The 19,642-nt window shown below is 33.6% G+C and overlaps 1 protein-coding gene across 1 annotated transcript in view; it reads right to left on the bottom strand.

Annotated features, from left to right (window-relative positions):
* The window catches only part of LOC133206147 (vacuolar protein sorting-associated protein 53 homolog), a 540,720-nt gene that overhangs the window by 175,468 nt on the left and 345,610 nt on the right, over positions 1-19,642 (bottom strand). The gene's annotated exons all lie outside the window — the stretch shown is intronic.

The following is a 19,642-nucleotide window of genomic DNA, read 5'->3' as shown; positions in this document are numbered from 1 at the left end:
TTTTGGATGAATAGTCTGAAAGAATACGTGACTGTGATTTTTTTTTATGTCGGTGACATAAAGATGGTGTTTGCTCTTAACAAGCTGCAGAATGTGTCATGGCTTGACGCAAAGTTATTTGGACAAGTTCAAGTTCACTGACAGGGGAATTTTACATTCCTTTACTGTCTTTCTACTGTTGAAACATTGAAAGTTGATGCCCCTTACAGGATTGTTTATAACCTTAAAATGTTGCATGACCTTGACTCAAGGTCGCTCTGTCCTGTTCGGAGCTCCGACGGAAGACCTATTCGTTGCTTTGCAACGAGCTCGGCTCTAGTTCTTTCAGCAATATACCCAGATGCTTATTTGTATACAACGTTCAAGAGACTTATAGGATGCCAGTTTTTTAAAAATTGTCGTGGTTTTCCAGTTTTTGGAATACAAGTTATTACACCTAGTTTGTTGGATTCAGAGAAACTTTGTTTTATGTATGAGTCATTTATTGCATGTGTCACAAATGTGCCAATATCTATCCAAAAAAATTTAAAGAATTCACAAGTAAATCCATCTGGACCTGGACTTTTATCATTCTTCATTTGTTTAAGAAAATTAAGTACCTCCTTTTTTGTTATAAGGCCCTCTATACTTTGAGATTCCTCCAAGGTCAACTTTGGGATATCATTATATTCTGCTAGTTTTTCACTATAATTTTCATTGTCTAAAATATGTCTTTTTTTATATAGATTTTCATAGAATAATTTAGTTTCATTCAAAATGTCATACTGTTCAGAAACAATGGAACCATTTTCTTTTTCTATTCTTGGTTTCTGTTTACTTATATAGTTTCTAGATTCTAACTGACTAAAATATTTGGTTGGTTTTTCTCCTTCATCAATACATTTCATTCGAGATCGAATAACCTGTCCCTTCAATCTAGTCTTATGTATACCTTCAAGTTCTGAATGCTTCTTTGTAAGGGTTGCAAGTAAATTTTCCGTCAGATTTTGTTCTAAATATAGAATCTCTTTTTCTAAATTTAATTCTCTTTCGATCATCTTTTTTTTCTTATATGTTGAATAAGAAATAGTCTTTCCTCTAATTTCCATAAGTAAAATATCTAAAAATAACTGGTCATTGACAGTAAAAAATAAGAATTCATTATCAATACTAATACTAAGATTGACCGTGTTGTATACTGGGCAAGCATATTGAGTTTTCACTTCATTTATTTTTTCCTTTATCAGTTCTATATAATCCTTATCTGTTAAAAGGGAATTGTTAAACTTCCAAAAACCTTTGCCTTTTACAAAGTTATTTATCTTTATAGACATTACAACTGGGGAATGGTCTGACCTATAACTATTTTAATATTGAATACAAGTAGCAGAAGGGACCAATGATTCAGAGATAAGAAAAAAATCAAGTCTAGCCTGTTTTAAAGGTGTCTTTTCCTCCAAGAATAGCGTCTAACTTGTGTATAGTTTTCACGAAACACATCTTTTAAATTTAACTTTTCCATTAAATTCATGACTTCCAATCTTGCTTTAGGATTATTTAAATTTTTATAATTCATGGAATCTATTTCTTTATCTAGAACTAAATTAAAGTCCCCTGCCATGATAATTTCTTGATTTGTATATGAATTTTCTATCTCATTCATCAGATTAGAATAGAAAACTGGTGTATCTGAATTAGGTCCATAGATATTAACTAATATAAATTGTACACCCTCAATAGCACACTCTATAATTAAATAATTACCATTTTCATCATTTAAGTGTCTGTGAATATCTATTTCACAGTTATTATTAAACAGTATTACTACTCCACATGAATTTGACTTAAAGGAACTAAAAAAAGCCTGACAGCCCCACTGTGCTTGGATAATTTTTTCATCATCACTTATAACAGTCAAGGGCATCATGGAAACAAGTTATTTTTAAAATAATTTGTTTAAGTTATTAAATGTCATTATTTTGGGTTATCTTTCCCTGATTATGCTTTTTCTTCAGTAACTTATTCCAGTTATTGATACTTTACTATTCATTATTTTAAACCTACTGGTATCTGAAAAGCTTTATTCATGCTGTACTTGGGTTATTAAATAGATGAAAAAGGTTCATGACAGTAAAAGTAATCTATCTTTAAGATTTAACAAGTTGAAATTCAACAAATCATAACTCATTTCAGTTATTTCAACCTTAACCAACCTCACTTTAGAACTCTTGCACTAAAATCTACAGCTTTGCACAAAAAATGTAAGACATAGAGATTGTACAGTAATATCCAAGGATTTTAGGAAAATTAGTCTCACTGTTGCCAAAATTGGCAGAAGTTGTGTAATTGACCTCTGAAATGTTCATGAAGTGGAATTATTTTTCCCTGAAAAATATCATGATATTTTGATAAATATCATCCTATCTGCTCAGGAGATATGAAGTCTGTTCAGTCTATAAAAAAAAAAAGTACATATATTTACAACTTTCTCAGCCTTACATCATCTTAAATCAGCAGCAAACTCAAAATATTGATGTTTTTTGGCAAAATTGATAGGCATTCTACATTTTAAGAATTAACTGAAATGAGCTATTTCTTTGTTTAGTAATAAATAAGTGAAGTAACTTAAAAAAGTTATTTTAAAAAATAACTTGATTCCATCATGCCCTTGACTGTATAAAATGAATATCTTGTAGAAAATAAACATAACAGTTCTTTTTTCTTAGAGTACTGAACAGCAGGAAATTAACTCGCGGAGATAATATTCGCTATATTCGCGGAAATAAAAATTTTGCGAATTCAACGTACAGTGAATAATTCTTCAAAAATTGATAAGGATAAATTGAAATATTACCGATATTTGTGATTAGATTTGGTAACTCTATTTACGTTTCCTTGTAAACATAAAAAGCAGTAATTAATATAGCAGAGATGTAGACTGTCTTACTAATTATGTGGGTGTACGGATCAATCACTAACACGTAGTTGTTGTTTTTTTAGAAGCTTAAATGATAAATAAACATCTAAAACTAACATTTAATTCTGCCACCCAGTAGAGGTGCGATGTAATTATCTATAAAAACATCTATTGTTAGATAGGGCTTCTTTTTTATTTTAAGGTTTGCCATTGTTTGGGATACGTCTGGAAATCAGTTAAATAAATCACTCACGTATAGACTCATATTTATTTCAAAAATATTTAACAAAAAGAAAGAAAGAAAAGAGAAAGAAAGAAAATTTATATGAATGCATAACAGTGTAAATCGTACAGCATTTTGTCTTCCAATTGGGATCAGTACGGTGTTTCAATCTATTTAATTGGGTTCAGAATCAACACAATATGCAAGGAAAATACTTGCAGTGCAGAAAAAGTTTTTGTATAATTTTTCCTTTCCGCGAATTCAAACGACCGTGATTTGCTGCATGTTGAACAAATCGCGATCTTTTCCGACCGCAATTTTAACCTGCTGTACAGTATTAAAAACATCTAATATTTTGTTTTTATCTCCGAGACCCTGGCAGTTAACTGTGAGTATTTTTAAATGGTTTTTTTTAACCGTATCCATACAGGAACATCAACAAAAAATCAAAATAGTGCCCGTAGTAAAAAAAGAGAAGGAGAGAAATGAATACAAAAAATGAGAAAATGTTGCATATTTACAAAAACAAACAGCTAAAGCTAAGGCCAGCCAATTGAACATATCTCCTAATGAAGAAAAGGAATAAGTCAATCTGTATTTACCTCAAAAAAGCAATGGTAATTCCCAAAACAATTACTATCGGAAACGAATATTGCCGAGTAAAACATGAGTATGTATAGTTAAGGTATGTTTTCCCGGAAAATTAATAAATGCAAGTCTTAAATGGTAATCTAAAACAAGAGGCCCATGGGCCACATCGCTCACCTGAGTAACTTTGGCCATGCTGTTCTTTACCAGATTTCCCCCCTTGTAATACCTATTGTGGCCCTGCCCTATCCTTGGGGGGTCATGATTTGAGCAATTTAGAATCTACACTACCTCAGGATGCTTCCACATAAGTTTCAGCTTTTCTGGTCCAGTGGTTCTTGAGAAGAAGATTTTTAAAGATTTTTCTTATATATTTCAATGTAAAACTTGAATTCCCTATTGTGGCCCTGCCCTACCCCCAGGGGTCATGATTTGAACAATTTAGAATCTACACTACCCCAGCATGCTTCCACATAAGTTTCAGCTTTTCTGGCCCAGTGGTTCTTGAGAAGAAGATTTTTAAAGATTTTTCTTATATATTTCAATGTAAAATTTGGATTTCCTATTGTGGCCCCGCCCTACCCACGGGGGTCATGATTTGAACAATTTAGAATCTACACTATCCCAGGATGTTTCTACACAAGTTTCAGCTTTTTTGGCCCAGTGGTTCTTGAGAAGATTTTTTAATGACCCCACCCTATTTTTGTCTTTTCTTGATTATCTCTCCTTGTAAGGGGATTTGGCCTTTTATTTTAACTATTTAAACTCCCCTTCACCCAAGGATACTTTGTACCAAGTTTGGTTAAAATTGGCCCAGTGGTTCTTGAGAAGAAGTTGAAAATGTGAAAAGTTTACAGACAGACAGACGGACGACGGACAATGGGTGATCAGAAAAGCTCACTTGAGCTTTCAGCTCAGGTGAGCTAAAAAGAGAGAGAGAGAGAGAGAGAGAAGGAAAAATTAAAATTTCACTTTCACATATTGTACAAGATTTCTGTTTACTGTTTTTTTTTTAATGTGAAATATTTAGTAAGTGTGTCTAACCACTTTTTTGACAAGGTCACTCATAATTTCAGCATTCATCTCTAGTTTCTTTTTATTTTCATTAATTTGCAGAGGAGTCTGCGGTGTGATATAGAACGGCATGTTGTCAGTGGTGCCATCTTCCCTCTTTTGGCGCATTGCTTGTAGAATAAGATCTTTGTTACTATAATTCTGTAATTTCCCCGTAATTGACCTAGGCCTAGGGTTTCCTGTTGATCTCTGACCATTCCTGTGAATCCTGATAAAGCTAACATCCAAATTTAAATGCTCCTTGATCAGCTCACTTACTTTTGTATTTAGATCTTCTTGATCTTCCTCAGCCAAATTATGCACAAGGATGTTGTCCCTCATGGATCTACCTCTAAGGTCCACTATTTCATTCTCCTGAAGGCTGACCCTTCTATCTAGATTGATAACGATAGATTTTAAGACTTCGAGTTCTTTTCGCAAATAATTATTTTCCAATCCTAAAGTTTCAATTTCTCCAGCATTATCCTCGTGCTGTTGGCCAATGTATTTAATACGATCGTCTAGGCCATCTTCATCACATAGATCTCTGTTCATGTTATTTACATATTGTTGCAAAATATTTATACTGTCCAATTTACTGGTAACTGTCCGAAGGCTATCTTGGATAGTGACGCCCCACTGACTTCTGACGAGAGGGTAGGATATTACTGCGTGTACTGTTCTCATCCTTGCTGTTTTGAAATGGCATTATTTCTTTAAATGTTTAACTCCCAAATCACACACAAAAACTTCAAAATTACCACAGAACTGTGCTTTAAGCAGAAATAAATACCTCTGCAGAGTTATGGGAATCACAGATTTGTCTTTCCAGCGCAAATTGACTTAAACCCTCCTCGACCCAGGGGCCATGAAATTCACAATTTCTGAAAAGGCAGCCATACTCACCATAAATAAGTTCTTAGTTAGTTTATTTAATACCCAGGAGCAGAGAAGATTTTCAGTGAATTAATGTATTTTCACTATATAATTAATAGGGCCCCACCCTAACACCAGAACCTCTGACCCTGGTGCCATGAATTTCACAACTTTGGAAGACGCACTCTTGCTCTCCATAACCATGTACTTAGTTTCTTTAATACCCAGGGGCAGAGAAGAAGATTTTCGAAGAATTAATGCATTTTTACTATATAATCAATAGAGCCCTGCCCTAACACCAGAACCCCTGACCCTTGGGCCATGAAATTCACAATTTTGGAAGAGGGACTCTTGCTCTCCATAACTATGTACTTAGTTAATTTATTTTATACCCAGGAGCAGAGAAGATTTTCATAGAAATAATGCACTTTCACTATATGATCTATATAGCCCCACCCTAGCACCAGAACCCCTGACCCTGGGGCCATGAATTTCACAATTTTGGAAGAGGCACTCTTGCACATCATAACTACCCCTGCGAGATGATATTCATGACTTAAAGAACTTTTATGAGTTGTTCATCTTTGTTCATGAATGCTCATAAAAGATTCATAACAGCTTCATAAAAGTAGTTCATGAATTTAATTCATGAACACATTCATATTGAAAAAAATTTATACTTCATGAACAATGATGAACCTTCATGAAATTCGAAAATCTTCAACATTACACAGCAACACAAGTTTCATGATTATTCATGATTATTCATGACTCAATACAATTTAAATTCTATGATTCAAATTTATTGATATTGAACTTTAAGTACAATTTTAATTAACTGAGTGTTCTCCATTGGTAATTGCTTAACATTACATGTATTACAATACTGTTCAATGTTGAAATGGAAAAACTAAATAGAAAACAGAAACAGAAAAGCTTGCTGGAGCTTTTTTTTAACATCATTATAGACTATCAGTAATAAGTTGCAGATCAGGGAATTTACGTAAATTTAAGTCTTTATAAAATGCAAAATATGTATACAATTGTGGTACATATACATTAACATGAATTGTATTTTCTCATGTCCATTTAAGAAATACATGAATCATTAATGTTTTCAAGTAATGCTAACCATCACTCACAGTCCAGTATGTTAAAAAAAATACTATTTGATCCCTAAAACTTATAATTCATTATTTAACAAGAGGCCCAAGGGCCACATCGCTCACCTGAGCACTGTGGCTAGGAAAAAAGGAAAAATCAGTTTAGTATTGAAAAGCTTAAATGATAAGTGGTCTCAACCTACTCCTAAAAAGGGAGTGGGGGGGGGGGTTTCATGATTTGAACAAACTTGAATCTACACTATCTGAGGATGCTTCCACATAAATATGACAAACCGTGGCTTTGCTGTTCTTGAGATTTTTAAAGATTTTTCCTATATATTCCTATGTAAAACTTTGATCGTCCAATGTGGCCCCACCCTATCCCCGGGGGTCATGATTTGAACAAACTTGAATCTACACCACCTGAGGATGCTTCCACATAAATATGACCAATCATAGCTTTGCTGTTCTTGAGAAGAAGATTTTTGAAGATTTTTCCTATATATTCCTATGTAAAACTTTGATTGTCCATTGTGGCCCCATCCTACCCCCGGGGGTCATGATTTGTACAAACTTGAATCTACATCACCTGAGGATGCTTCCACATAAATATGACCAATCATAGCTTTGCTGTTCTTGAGAAGAAGATTTTTGAAGATTTTTCCTATGTACACCTATGTTAAACATTGATCGTCCATTTTGGCCCCACCCTACCCCTGGGGGTCATGATTTGAACAAACTTGAATCTACACCACCTGAGGATGCTTCCATATAAATATGACCAATCATAGCTTTGCTGTTCTTGAGAAGATTTTTAAAGATTTTTCCTATATATTCCTATGTAAAACTTTGATCATCCAATGTGGCCCCACCCTACCCCCGGGGGTCATGATTTGTACAAACTTGAATCTACATCACCTGAGGATGCTTCCACATAAATATGACCAATCATAGCTTTGCTGTTCTTGAGAAGAAGATTTTTGAAGATTTTTCCTATATATTCCTATGTAAAACTTTGATTGTCCATTGTGGCCCCATCCTACCCCCGGGGGTCATGATTTGTACAAACTTGCACTACTAAGTCAGAAACGTACTGACATTCCCATTTTTTACTGATAAACTTAGACAATTACTGACCATGTGCCGTCTTTACTGCAAAACTTAGACAATTACTGACCTTTTTACTGCCGGTGCTGATAAACTTAGAAAAGTGCTGACAATCTTAGTCGGTGCTGATAAACTTAGACAATTACTGACCCGTTTACTGTCCCTGCTGAAAAACTTAGACAAGTGCTGACATTTACTGATAATTACTGTCCCTATTGTTCTCGCTCTCGGGGAGACTGCAGTGGTGTGAAAATGTTTGTGTGTATTATACTTTCAATTTAGAAACAATCTTAATTTAATTTCAATAATATTCTGAAATAAAATGCGAGTTCCAAGACAGTTAAACTGTTTAAACTAACTTTTTTTCTATTGATATCTGTAAAATAATTCATAATACGATGTACAACTAATTATGCGTGAATCAAGTTTAAAGAAGAAAACATTGATGTAACCATCAATTGTCGCCCGGGAAATAAATAAAGTAAACAATGGAAATGAGTCTTGATCATCAAACCGCTTCTATATGTGTGAAAAAGGCATGCGTCTAAATGATGGAGAGGTAGTAGAGACTATTTTGAAAACTTATAGTCGGATGAAAATCGAACAAAAACGATACCCTTTTAAACTTTATCAATTCCTCAAGTAAATGTTGGCTGCATAAAATATAATTTGAAACCAGACACATACATCACCTATTTTCAAAAATGTCTTTCACTTTAAGATTATAAAACACGAACTGTGTAAAGTACGTTTTTACGTTTTTATGCGATAAGTAAAATTCGATGTTCTAAAAAAAGGGACTTGTCGTTTTTTCGATAGTAAATGATAAGCAACTTTATATATTAAATATGAAAAACATATATATTTTTACAGATTCACTTTATGGAAGTAAAATTATTGTGTATCTCGTAATTTATAAAAGGGAAAGAACATTCTGATTAACAATCTTTTTAATGCTTAGAAAACCTTTAATTCTGAATAACTTCTCCCACCTCAATCCCCATATACCAACACTTAAACTTATATGTATAGAGCAGCCCGGTCCTCCGGGCTGCAATAATTATTGTGTGGAATAATTGTACTTTATTTTTATCCCTGTTAAATCTAAAATAAATAAATTAATTAACTAATTGGTTTCATTAATTCATACCATCGCAGGCGGATGCTAAATATGCCCTTTTTTAATGTATTTTTAATTAACGCATTGATTCCAGTTTACATCGATCGGAAATACATGTTTGTAATTTTTTTTAATCAAGTAACAGGAAAGTATATTTTCAGACTTTCTTTGAACTTGTTGAAAAAAAAAAGCAGTTCCTCTTCAAGGAAGGTAATAATTGCCGATATAAATTGTTAAAAATTATGTCTATGATGGATATTGCGGTGGCTAATGTACTAGAGTGCAGAAAGACTGATGGTATAAAAAACTTGAATAGAAGTTCGATAAAACTTGAATTCTCAGTCGTATTCAATTAATTTAAATTATTAAAATTATATATCTATTTAAGTCATATTCAAATAATATTGAACAATATAATTTATTCATGTAATTTAGTCACATACAGTGATAGGCAGCACACATATTAATTATTTCTCTCTCCTCGTAATTTTAAGACGTCAAAGGAATCGTGTTAATGCAACGCTTCTTTTCTTTCTTTTCCAATGTTTTGAGCAAAGGCAAACTTTACTGTGTCGATCTCATATTTCAGAGGATTCTTAAACTGCTTTTAATTTACGCAATGAAACCATATTTTCCAAAATTATCTTACGAAATAATGAAAATCGCTGATTCGTCCGACGCCTTCTCTTTTATTCGTTTGCCTTACACATGCTAAAGCAGTGAGGCGGGACCAAGATACGTTCTTGTATATCTGAATAATATGAAATTTGCAGTTGTCAGTTTATATCAATAGGCCCTCATTGCCTATTGTTCTATGTCTGCGCTTGACCACTGGTGTAAGGAGTAAATATACAAACTGTTTGACCACTCTGCATGCTCAGAGCAAAACTGAGTTAATAGTAGTTTCACAAATTTTCTATCAATTAAATTTAATATATCATAAATCTGGTTGATTGCCGAATTCAAAAAAAAAAAAAAAAAAAAAAAAATCATTGAAATGAATACCGAAGTTCACTTATTACTGTTGTAGAGTACTTAATCTTAACTTCAGCGATCGATGTTGTTTTCCTCAGTGTTTCAGGGTTTCTTTTAAGCAATTCCACTGTGTTTAAAACATAACAATTTTATTCAAGCTATTACAACATGAAATGGATCAATCGCAACTTCTCGGGCCTTTCCGACTAGCGGAAAAACAACTTCGAATGTATTACGTAGACGTCATAATAAACCCCCTTTTCACAAACTTTGAAATAAATGTGGGAAGACCTCTTATCTGTGGAGTATAGAGTTTAACTTTATTAAATGTAAGAGAGGATTCACGAGAAAGATCCCTCACTGCTCAATGGCCATGAGTGCAGAGTGCAAGGTCGAAATGTGCACGAAAATTATTCCCACGCTTGATGACCATGAGTACAGTATACAGGTCGAAATTTACACGAGAAAAATCAATCACTGCCTAATTTTAGAAAACTAAATTGTTGGACAGTTGGACATCTTGAAACAGGATAATGGCAGAATATATTTATGACTGTATATTTACTCAAAGAAACTTGCCCTTTAGCAAATTATGAAATTAATGGGGGGGGGGGGGGGCTATAATGTTTTGCGATTTTATTTTCACCAAAAGGCGCTTCATACCTACAGTGTATGATTATTCTCTATCATTTTATTTAATTGTTAGCATTTTCATTTTAAGGGGTATGTCAGTTCTTAATAAATGCAAATTTAGTTTCTGTACACTCAAGCGACAATTCAAGGGAATGAAAGAGCTTGACTCGTGATTTGGTAGAATTTTCAGTTAGATACATGTAAATGTTATTTGTCGGTGATTTAAGATGTGCAGACAATTTTAGGATAGTACGGGTGCACAAGGAAGGGAATGTATAGTTTGATTTGCAAAAGAAAAATAACAGAAATTGACATTTTTTATTCAAGAAGTTAAGGGTCTTGTTTGAGATGGATATGTAAACTGATACTGAATTCATTTCATCCGCGTAACTCCGACAGAAAAATTATTAATTAATATGGTGTATCCAAATTATCACTAGTACTGACACTCTGAATCCGAATGCGTTAAACACAGTAAACAAAATCATGAAATGTATTAAAGTGCAATGAATTATCGTAGAAATATTTACATGTGTAATAGAGAATTAGTATGAAATGTATTTCTAACTTAATACATGATCCTCTTTCATTAATAGTGACTTTTCTTTTCTGTTGCACATGGAAAATACACGACTGTAATTTTAAATGCCGCCAGTTGATTCAAAAAGCTCAACGAAATATTCATCAAAACATCAAAATGAGATTTAATCTTCAATATTAGCATACACGTATATTCTCCAAGTTACATGAAATACATTTACCTAATATCTATACAGTATACATGAAATGGATTTATTTGCTACTTTGCAGGGTGAAAATCTATGTGGCCACTTGGTACAATACACAATCTTTATCGTTATTATTAGTATTTTTTTATTCATTTGTTTCAGTTTTGATTAATATTTTATATCGTTCTTTTTTTTTATATAAATAAGATTAATACTATACATTGTAGGTCCCCAACATCTCCCGTGCCGAGTAATACTATACATTGTAGGTCCCCAACATCTCCTGTGCCGAGTTGCCGTTCGTGTCTCTCTCTCTCTCTCCCCCCCCCCCCAAAAAAAAACAATATTTATCCAGGCGAAGTGAATAAAGATAGTTTTAGATACAGTATAAATCCGACTGAGAATAAATTTTTATTCTTCTGATCTTGTTGTATGTAAATTATTTTCGAATAATTATTCTTAAATTGTTGATTAAAAGTTCAGATAATATACGGTAACTTTGAATTATGTCCAGTTTGTTTTTTGTTTTTTTTTAAATTTTTTTTTTAAGTTGATAAACAAACTTTACATGCATCTTCGAAATGTTTATCATCTATGGTAAATGCAAGTGACAACACATTCATTATAATTGTTCTCTCACCTTACCGTTCCTTGAAATGTACTTCGCACACTAACCCGACTTAACAGAAAATATTAGAAAGAAACCCTTGAAAACCATGTTTTTGCAACACTATAGTGTTATTAAATTACATTGTATTATTTTTGGTTTGTTAGAAATTGCAGATAAATCTTAAAAGTTTGTGTCTTTCCAGAACTTTGCTTTTTACATATTATTTCTAATTGATACTTGATAATTCATTTTAATTTATCTCATATAAATCTAGTAGTATTTTTTATTTAGAATAGCAATATTTATTCTTAAAAGAGGGTGAGAGGTGTGTTAAATTGCTCACAATTGTGTTCAAGAACAGACAGGTCTACCGGTCGCCGTAATGTTGCGTAACTAACTTCCTGTGATATCCAGCGAGTGCCCTTCTGTATAATGCTGCAGTGACACCTATTGTCTTATTTTCTCGCTACCGTACACACTCGGATCGCCTCAGGCGATTTCTTCTACACAAAGGTGCTTCACAGAGTTTCCTATTGTGTGTTCGATAATTCTGTAATTCTGCTAGTTATCAAGTAACAGACTTGAAACATTTTGAAAGAACAATAAGCACAGTATTACTGTAAAATCAAACCAGTTATATACTGAACAAAGTATCATTTTCAATCCAAATTGAGTTAAAATATACATACATACGATATTTCTTGTCAAACCGCTGATTTTTTTTAACGAGATCATTTATTTATTATCACTTAATTCCAAATGAGTTGTCGTGCATTACAAATCATAACAGTAACAATTGACGTATGAATTAAGAAAATACGATTTACAAGTGCAACTGAATAGAAGGACATTGACCCTAAATAAATCTCTCAGATTGGAATCCAGAAATTCAAGATATGGAAATCAACTATCATGTATTCTATTCAAAGGAATAAAATGAGCAATAACTAAATCAATGAATACCAAGGATCAATGAGTAAATACAGGCCATTAAGGGGGAAAAGTGAACTATAAACTTTAAAACATTCATTAAAATTATCCTTTTTCCGGGGGGAGGGGGCAACTTTTCAATATATAGATTTTCTTTCAAATGCTGGAATAAGCGTATGTTTGAGTGTACAGCAACACAAATCGAGGGGGGGGGGGGCTTCTACGTCAAATTTAATGTATGAAAATTACACCAAAAAGTGTATTCTCAGAAAGTGTGGCACCCCTGGCCCACCGAATACTGCGGGTCCAAAATTAATATTGTTATTCAAAATTAAATGCATATAACACATCTAACAAGACAGTTTAATTTTTTTCATACATGATTAAACAAAAAGAGGGAGTACATGTAAATCAAAGAAATAAGAAATATTTTTTTTTATAATCAGAAGGAAAAGATCACTGTAAAACGCCATGATATTTCGCTAATAAACGCCACTAAAAAAGTTTATAAATTGCTTATTTGCTGAAAGGTTTTGGAGTTTTATGTTTTCTTTATGAAATATTTTTAAATGAATAATTCTACAATACATTGATCATAGGAGCTTTATAAAATATCATTGGGGCATAGATAAAAATTTATTTAATTTTTAAAACTAAAAAAAAAAAACTCTTTTAAATAAAAAAAAAATCAATTTCAAACATCTGCAGTTTCCCCGAGAGCAAGAACAATAGGGACAGTAATTATCAGTAAAAGTCAGCACTTGTCTAAGTTTTTCAGCAGGGACAGTAAACGGGTCAGTAATTGTCTAAGTTTATCAGCACCGACTAAGATTGTCAGCACTTTTCTAAGTTTATCAGCACCGGCAGTAAAAATGTCAGTTATTGTCTAAGTTTTGCAGTAAAGACAGCACATGGTCAGTAACTGTCTAAGTTTATCAGTAAAAAATGGGAATGTCAGTACGTTTCTGACTTAGTAGTGTTGAATCTACATCACCTGAGGATGCTTCCACATAAATATGACCAATCATAGCTTTGCTGTTCTTGAGAAGAAGATTTTTGAAGATTTTTCCTATGTACACCTATGTTAAACATTGATCGTCCATTTTGGCCCCACCCTACCCCTGGGGGTCATGATTTGAACAAACTTGAATCTACACCACCTGAGGATGCTTCCATATAAATATGACCAATCATAGCTTTGCTGTTCTTGAGAAGATTTTTAAAGATTTTTCCTATATATTCCTATGTAAAACTTTGATCATCCAATGTGGCCCCACCCTACCCCCGGGGGTCATGATTTGTACAAACTTGAATCTACATCACCTGAGGATGCTTCCAAATAAATATGACCAATCATAGCTCTGCTGTTCTTGAGAAGATGATTTTTGAAAATTTTTTCCTATGTACACCTATGTTAAACATTGATCGTCCATTTTGGCCCCACCCTACCCCTGGGGGTCATGATTTGAACAAACTTGAATCTACACCACCTTAGGATGCTTCCACATAAATATGACCAATCATAGCTTTGCTGTTCTTGAGAAGAAGATTTTTGAAGATTTTTCCTATATATTCCTATGTAAAACTTTGATCGTCCAATGTGGCCCCACCCTACCCCCGGGGGTCATGATTTGTACAAACTTGAATCTACACCACCTGAGGATGCTTCCAAATAAATATGACCAATCATAGCTCTGCTGTTCTTGAGAAGAAGATTTTTGAAGATTTTTCCTATATATTCCTATGTAAAACTCTGATCGTCCATTGTGGCCCCACCCTATCCCCAGGGGTCATGATTTGAACAAACTTGAATCTACACTACCTGACAATAGTTCCACATGAGTTTCATCTTTCCTGGCCCACTGGTTCTTGAGAAGAAGATTTTTCAATAATGCCATTAATTTTTTGTTATTTCGTAATTATCTCCCCTTGGAGGAGGGCCTGGCCCTTCATTTGAACAAACTTGAAAACCCTTCACCCAAGGATACTTTGTGCCAAGTTTGATTGAAATTGGCCCAGTAGTTCTGGAGAAGAAGATGAAAATGTGAAAAGTTTACGACAACAACGACGCCGACGCTGCCGCCGCCGACGACAGACAACGGACAAATTTTGATCAGAAAAGCTCACTTAAGCCTTCGGCTCAGGTGAGCTAAAAAAAGCCTCCATGCCTATTGCAACATTTTTGTTCATGGGCATAAATGGTTCTAAAATTTACAACATATATATATTTTTTTTTTTTATAAGGTAACATCTTAAAGTAGAAAATAAAAATTGTGAGGTTAATAAACATGTTGCTGATCATCTGAAAAGATATCATATTTGTCTTGTCTATGATGTCAGTTTCAAATTGTGTGCTTGCATGAGAAGATCCAGAACAACTTGGTTCCATAAGAATCATACTCCTGTCAATTCTCCTTCACTGATAAACATAGCTGATTCTTGCCCCCTGATTCTTCTGTCTTTTGGGATATTTCAGTTCTATAGTTGTTTCTTTGTTAGACCTGTAATAATTGTAATGTACGCTCTTAATGAAAGTTACATTTTAAATGAAAAGCCACTGACAAAAAAACAAAACAAAAACAAACAAAACATACAGCAACTATCTGCATAGTTTCAAACGTCTAGTATGCCTGTGATAACTTAAGTTTCAATTTATGTGAATAATTTTGATGTATAAATAGAAACACAATCGTTTTCCCTGAATTCAATAAGCTAGATAATTAAAAAATATTGATTTTAAATACTATATAAAAATATTTCTACATAATACTGGTACTTTTTGCCTACTAAGTAATCTGTGAGGACACGGATTGTGTCAAACTCTGTCAACTAACAACACTATATATAATTTTAAATCGTATTTTATCTCCCTCTTCTTTCATTCTTGAGAAAAAAAGCAAATGCCTTGCCAATCTCATTTTGAAATTCGAACAAACCAAACAATAAATAGGGCCATAAAAATATAATTAATTTAAGAACACTTGAAACAACAACCTTGTAGGTTGTGCACACGATATCCACCACCCGATTGTAACATGAATAAAACAGATGAAAACTTACTCAGTGACACGTTGTGAGCTGATGAATGCAGGCGGAACAGTGCTGATCTTTCTGTGGATGTTGTTTGCATGGTGTGCGTTTAAAATATAACCTCCAATGCAGTGTATATTGTAAATTCTGAAGTTTACAAACTTCTATATATCGCCCACCGAAAAAGGCCGCCATCTTTTAAGTGGGTGGCGAGGCAATTCGTATCAATAATTTTTCACACACTTTTTATTCAAAGATTTTTATAAAGTTTGTAGAAACTTTGGCATGAATATATTGAAAAAAGTAAAACTTTATTCAATAGTACCAGTCCACGATTAACTAGGCCTATTTATGTATCATTTTTTATCAAGGTATCCCAAACAAGAATACATTGACGGCCAATTAATATTACGGGTATGATTTGAATCGCAACCTCAATCGTTTTTGATTGGATGCTTCTGGTAGCTGATTTATAACATCATTACTGATTAGTGAAGCAGTAACGCGAGCGCCAAATTTTCAATAGATTGAAAGGCAGGATGACGTGCATTGCATTGTCAGAAGATTGTTGATAGATCTAGATTCTGTCAACATTTTTTTAATGGAGTGTTAACTATTATATTCATAGAAAGGAAGGACTGCAATTCAGAAAGCATGTGGTAAGAACATAATTTTTTAATTATTTTGGTTCCAAATTTGTTGATTTATAAGCACACTTGTTGCACGCATGCCAAACAAACTTGATTAATAAAAAATAACTCGGAGAGAAATATAATTTAAGTTATGGTTAAATGAAATGAATTTAATGAAATATATTTTTAAAAACTTGTGTGTTGGTCTCGGAATATTTTTTTTTTAAATTTTATAATAAAAAATGGAGGGGGGCATACATACCCCCGTGTGCACATGGTCTAGTGCAAATTGAATAAAAAAAAGGAAATTTTATTCTAAATTGAAACTAAAATTATTTTTAAATTTTCTTTACAGATTAGGACAGATTGACTTTGACTCGTCCCTGAGGATTCCTGACTCTTTAAAAATTAAAGACCAAGTGTTCTGTATAAAAGGCAGGTAATTCCTATATTTTTTCTGGCCTCCAGTTGCAGCATCACCACAATTCTCACATTATTTAAAAGTATCCTGTTCCCTGTAATATTTATTTCTATTTGGCATATCATTTATATAAATGTATATGTATTTTCAGGGAATGAAAAACCAGGCCTATTGTAAAAGAGCATAAGAAAAAAAATTACCACATCATGATTTAAAGGACAGATTTCAATTTTGGATGAATTAGTGAGTGATCCAGCAGACACCCATAGAGAAAAATTCATTTTTGGAATGTCAAGAAGCAAAGTTCACAGGGATAACAAATGCACCACAGGCATCTGACTTACTTGAACGTGCCATAAGAAGAACACAAGCGTTGTTTAAGATTCTGAAACTGATCCAGGCTGTACATGTAATTGTTTAAGAGTGTGTTGGCTAAAAGCTGTATACATTTATAAATTCAATGAATTAATTTAATACATAGCATTTAGTTTAGAATATTGTAGTCATTATTTATATATTATCAAATTTTTAAATAGAATGTTTATGTACATGTATTTTGAGGGTACTCACAGTGGTTTTGCCAATTTGGCCTTCTGTCAAATTACGTAATTCAAGAATAATATTCTTAAAAAGTTCCTGAAATGTTCATGAAAGATCTAATGAAGCTAAAATTCACAGGACACTATGATTTCATGAATTCTATAAGGAAGTTCATGAATTTTCAAAAGTAGTAAGTAATTCATGAACGACCCACTATTCTTGAATATTCTTGAACTTGGTTTTCATGAATAAAATTCATGAAATCATGAGTGTCCAATTTTAACTTCTTAGGATCTTCATGAATATTTCATGAGCAGATTCAAGAATATATTTCATGAACTTTTCTTAAAAGTTCAAGAATTATTCTTGATACTCTCGCAGGGGTTGTACACAATTCATATGTTTATGGTTTTTGCGCATGGGCAATGCAGCGTTGTCAAGGACTTAGTCCTGAGACTAATAGTATTGTTTACGACTAGTCTTACGCTACTTCGTGAAACACAAATTACGCCCGACTAAATTTTGGCATAAGCCCCGGAAGTTCACCCAAGTTAGGTCTTCAATTTACAACTTTTGATGAAACAGGCTCCAGAACAGAGAAGAAGATTTTCAAAGAATCAATGCATTTTCACTATATATATCAATAGAGCCCCACCCCAACACCAGAACCCCTGGCCAAAGGGCCATGAAATCAACAATTTTGGAAGAGGCACTCTTGCTCTTCATAACTATGCACTAAGTTAGTTTATTTAATACCCAGGGGCAGAGAAGAAGATTTTCAAAGAATTAATGCAATTTTACTATATAATCAATAGAGCCCCCACCCTAACACCAGACCCCTGACCAAAGGGCAAATGAAATTCACAATTTTGGAAGAGGTTACCATGCTCTTCATAACTATGCACCAAGTTAGTTTATTTAATACCCAGGAGCAGAGAAGAAGATTTTCAAAGAATTAATGCAATTTTACTATATAATCAATAGAGCCCCACCCTAACACCAGAACCCCTGACCCAGGGGCCATGAAATTCACAATTTCTGAAAAGGCAGCCATGCTCATCATAAATAAGTTCTTAGTTAGTTTATTTAATTCCCAGGAGCTGAGAAGATTTTCAGTGAATTAATGTATTTTCACTATATAATTAATAGAGCCCCGCCCTAACACCAGAACCCCTGACCCTGGGGCCATGAATTTCACAATTTTGGAAGAGGCACTCTTGCTCACCATAACCATGTATTTAGTGAGTTTATTCAATACCCAGGAGCAGAGAAGAAGATTTTCAAAGAATTAATGCATTTTCACCATATAATTAACAGAGCCCTGCCCTAACACTAGAACCCCTGACCCTGGGGCCATGAAATTCACAATTTTGGAAGAGGCACTCTTGCTCATCATAACTATGCACTAAGTTAGTTTATTGAATACCCAGGAGCAGAGAAGAAGATTTTCAAAGAAATAATGCACTTTCACTATATGATCTATATAGCCCCACCCTAGCACAACAGAACCCCTGACCCTGGGGCCATGAATTTCACAATTTTGGTAGAGGGCTCAATGCTTATTACAATCATGCCAACAGTTTGACTGCTTGATGTCCAGGAGTAAAGAAGAAGATTTCTAAAGATTGCATTAATTTTGGTGGTTTTAGCCCCACCCCTCAGGCCCCAGAGGGCAGGGACCATGAAATTCACAATTTTTGTTCCCCTTCATCCATAGATGCTATATGCCAAATTTGGTTGAAATTGGTTTAGTGGTTTCAGAGAAAACTAAAAATGTTCGAAAGTTAACGCACGACGGACGGAGCACAACGCACGACGATGGACGAAAACAGATAGCAATAGGTCACCTGAGTGACTCAGGTGACCCATAAACATAATGATTGATGGACATCAAACTTTCTTTGATCAGAAAAGCTCACTTGATCCTTTGACTTGGATGAGTTAAAAAGTTAATATTTGAGCATACAGACAGCTAAGAAGACAGCCAACAGAAAAAAAAAACTTCGACCATAAAAGCTCACTAGTACTAAAACAAACACAGCTAATTTTAAGATCCATATAACAAATTTTCCATCTAAAATTAACAGTAATTGAATGTTTTGCAGCAATAAAAATTTTAATCTGGTTCAGATATGTCTTTCTTCTTCAAGTGCAAATTAATGCCATATACAATTTGA

The sequence above is a fragment of the Saccostrea echinata genome, unplaced genomic scaffold (assembly GCF_033153115.1).
Source record: "Saccostrea echinata isolate AGI-Se365-2 ecotype Australia unplaced genomic scaffold, CSIRO_AGI_Sech_v1 ptg000054l, whole genome shotgun sequence".
In the NCBI taxonomy this organism is placed as follows: Eukaryota; Metazoa; Mollusca; class Bivalvia; order Ostreida; family Ostreidae; genus Saccostrea; species Saccostrea echinata.
Note: the sequence above shows the minus strand (reverse complement) of the source record. Positions and strands in the feature narration are given on the sequence as shown.